The following is a 4,484-nucleotide window of genomic DNA, read 5'->3' on the forward strand; positions in this document are numbered from 1 at the left end:
TCCCCGCACTCTAAATGCCCCAGGGGACCTTCTCCTCAGGGGGGTTTTAGAGCAAAAAAATTGGGGCCCCCCCCCCCCCCCCCCCCCGCCCTCTGATGATGATTTTATGATTTTATTTATTTCTTTGTTTTGTTTTCACTCATGAAATCTGTATTTTGTACATAAAGAGATTTTTATTCTATTTACTGTTTTCTACAAGACAAATAAAGTTATAACGTTTCTAAAATAACCTCCACGTGGCTCCTTCTCTTATTCATCACGTCATCATGACGTCATCTGCAGACAGCAGGCTTGTTTATGATAATTCATGTGAAGATGACGGTTTGTTCAGCAGGTGGGGACAAGTTAGACAAAGATCTATTGAGGGTTCTTATTCATTTATATTACAGCAGATATATTGTGTCTTTTATTAACATATGAAAGAGATATATTAATATTACAATTAATAATATATATTTACTATGAAGATAATATTTATTGGTTGGAAATATAATACTAAACCTTAAAGTGCTGTAAGATCACTGAAGTCAATATTCAATATTATTTTATAATAATAATAATTGTTATTATTGTTATTAATCATAATATTACAGGTTAATAATAAGATGATTGAAACTCTGAAGACAGAAATAATAAAGTTACAAGAAAATCCTCGAGCAGCAATAACCTGAAAGTTTATTCTTAGTCGTAATATTATTACAGTTATAATATAATATTAGTTATTATTATTATTGTTACCATTATAATTTGTTGACTTTTTTATTGTCTTTCTTTTCTAAACATAAGATCAAAGCCGCAGCATCACGAGGCGTTTCAGTTTAATATTACAAATAAAGATGTTTTATGACCATAACATTTAATATTCAAAGATATATTTATGTGTCTTTATGAATAATGATAAGAAACTACATTTAGCAGAAAAACAAGAATGAAACAAGAATGTGTTTTATTGTTGATCATAACAATCTCCGTTATGATATTATTATTACATTATTACAGAGAAATAAAATGTGAAGTAATGTGAGTCAGAGCTTCTTCTTCTTCTTCTTCACAAACTCTGAGCGGTTTATTTTCTCGTGATTACGCCCGATGACTCTGGTTCATTGTTGAAGTGCACGAGGCCGTGCACTAATTGAGCGGATTAACTGTTGCCGGCTCGCGTGCACCTGCAGACTCAAAATGAGGTCCAGTAAGTTTGAATTAGATTTCTATTGTGAGAGAATGAAGAAAATCTGTCAACAGAGGAGGAAGAGGAGCAGGAGGAGGAAGAAGAAGAGTAGGAAAAAAATGCATGTAGTTAGTGTAGTTTGTGTGTGGGGGAGAAGTGAGAAACTGCTCAGACGATGGCGGATGTAATTGTAAACGTGGCTACGTCACGTGGGACTACACTTTGAAGATAGCTCGGACTATCAAAATGGAGGGGTAGTTTCGCACATGACAACGCCGCAAGAGACTCTAAAATGGTGCAAGACTCTAAAATGACGTGAGACTCTAAAAATGACGCGAGACTCAAATGACGCGAGACTCAAATGACACGAGACTCTAAAATGGCGAGAGACTCTAAAATGACACGAGACTCTAAAATGGCGAGACTCTAAAATGGCGAGAGACAATCGAGATTGTGTTATCTACACGTGTCTGAAGCAATTAGCTCAACCCATACATACATGTAGCTTAGCGCTATATGTGTGTGTGTGGGTGTGGGTTAGTAGAAGAAGATAGAAAGCAAACAAAACAAAAAGAATCCTCCAAAACAAAGCGTGCTAAAATACCCGACTAGCGAAGTTAGCTTCAGCTAGCCCGGCTCTGATTCCTTTTACTGATAAAGCCACAATCTCCAGCTCCACTAGCATTGACTGATCTGTCACAACACACTTGCAGCAGTATGAAATACACAGTATAATGGGACTCGGCCGTTCCACGAGCATATACACAACACGTTATAACAATACAGTAACTTAATCAAAACAAACAAGGTAATAAACACACAATGACCTAACTAAGCCCAGACACCAAGCTAAAACTCTTACTGCGAGATGACTTCATTGGTCGACGTGATCCTTCGAGGCTTTAGTTAATCTCGGATGCTTATAACCGGCAGAATGTCGCCTTTAACGGGGAGAGAACGGAATAAAAGTCTGTCAGCTGTTTAGTCCCATGTCTGTGACTGTCAGAATAAAAGTCTGTCAGCTGTTTAGTCCCATGTCTGTGACTGTCAGAATAAAAGTCTGTTAGCGCTTCTATCTGTAGGTTTAAAGTGGACTTGTGGTTTCTGCAGGTCTTCAATCAAATATAACTGAACATGTTTCACCTCAGCAGCTTTAATGTCTTCTGACCGTCTCTACCGTCTCTATGTCTCTACTGTCTCTACTCTGTCTCTATGTCTCTACCGTCTCTCTACTGTCTCTCTACGTCTCTACTGTGTCTCTACCGTGTCTCTACTGTCTCTATGTCTCTATGTCTCTACCGTCTCTACCGTCTCTACTGTCTCTACTCTGATTTCAGGTTGTTGAGTGTCAGTAAAATGTTTTACTGTTTTATCACCTCATTAAATATTGATTAGGACAAGATGGAGGAGACAGCAGGCTGTGTGTGTGTGTGTGTTGAGGCTCAGCTGTGCCCCCCCCCCAACAGGTCGTTATTGTAACCGTGTGATTAAAGTCAGACTCCTGTTAATGGACAACAGATGGAGGAGAACGAGACTAGAGAGACAACAACTGTTTTATGAAAGGTTTCTATTCATTAAAAAGCTGACACACTAAAATATAAATTAGAGGTGTTAAAGTATCTGTGAGGATAGAAGAAGAAGTGTGGAGCGATGAGCAAACATTAATACAGGAAACTAACATTTAACTAGCGCTTTTATTCTTCTTCTGTGGTGCTTTATTCAATAAGTTCTTATGATTTACTGCGTCGCTGAGATCAGAACTCTGCAGGTCTGATCTGATCCTGGATCAGAGCCCTGAGGTGACAGCAGACACACTTAGCATCAGCTCTGATCTCAGGTCAGCCCGAGCTGCCACTTTAAGATCACAGAGCCACCTTTAGCCGTTGACCTCTGACCTCTGGCTCACAGCAAGCTGCTCAACAACAGAAGCTCAGAACAGAGCCGGACCATTAAAGTACAACTACATATATATTATTATCAATAAAAATACAAAAAATAATAATAATAATAATAGTAATAATAATGATGATAATAATATAAATAATATAAATAATAAGAATAAATATTTAAGGTTGGATTTCCCCAAATTAAAAACCGGAATAAACAGATAATAAAAAGATGAAGAGTTATATATTCATGTGATATCTGACTTTATTCTGACTGATGGTGAAGAAAGAACAATAATCAATATCTGTGATACTAAACAGAAACATCTGTCATGTTTAGACCATATTTACATTTTCCTTTAATTAAATAAAGGACAGACAATGTCTGAGGTAACGAGTACTTATTGTTCATAAGCTCTGTTCCTATCTCAACACCTGTCAATCATTTACCTGTTCACCTGTCAGACCCCCCCCCTCCTTCTCCCTGATGAGACTTCTGTCAATCAAATAGATACTCAGAGGACCAATTAGACTCAAGTTAAGCTTCTATTTAATCAACAAGTCATTATCCTGCAGGAGGAGGAGGAGGAAGAGGAAGAGGAGGAAGAGGAAGAGGAAGAGAGCAACACATACTGATGATAATACTGATGGAAACACTGATACTACTACTGATAATACTGATAACAATAGATATAATACCGATAATACTGTTGAAAATACTGATATAAACACTGCTGATAATACTGATAATACTACTGATATAAATACTGAAAATACGGATATTAATACTGATAACAGAGCCAGTGCAGAGCAGCAAATACAGGAGTAATATGATCTCTTTTCTTAGTTTTTGTTACATGTGCTGCAGATTGTTTACGGTGCTGCTGGATGCAGAGCAATGCATCTAGAGAAACTATATCATCAGATCATTGAGTTCTAGTAGAATAACTTCAGTTTAGTCTGAGTTTAACATCAGGAAGCTACAGCTCGTCCAGGTGTTTATGTCCTTAAGACTGGTTGAAGTTTAGTGAGCTGGTTAGTTTTAGAGAGGAAGGGAAGGTCAGAGATCGGTCTATAGTTGGCCAACACCTCTGGATGGAGAGCGGGCTTTTTAAGAAGAGGTTTAACTTCAGCTACTCTGAAGGACTGTGGTGCATGGCCTGTTAGTGAAGACAGGTTGATCATATCTAGTAAAGACGTGCTGATTAACGGTAAAACGTCTTTAAGCTGCCTAGTCGGGATGAGGTCAGAGAGGTTTGGACGTAGAAATTGTTGAAGTCAATTGGTCAAAGTCGGTTTTGAGAAATGAGAACCAGATCGTGTTTCGGTCTGAGTTCTCTCCGGTCTCAGGTCTCTCTTGTCTCAGGTCTCTCTGGTCTCATCTCTCTCTGGTCTCAGGTCTCTCTGGTGTCAGGTCTCTCTGGTCTCAT

This window comes from Anarrhichthys ocellatus, unplaced genomic scaffold (genome assembly GCF_004355925.1).
Source record: "Anarrhichthys ocellatus isolate YVR2014 unplaced genomic scaffold, GSC_Weel_1.0 scaffold184, whole genome shotgun sequence".
In the NCBI taxonomy this organism is placed as follows: Eukaryota; Metazoa; Chordata; class Actinopteri; order Perciformes; family Anarhichadidae; genus Anarrhichthys; species Anarrhichthys ocellatus.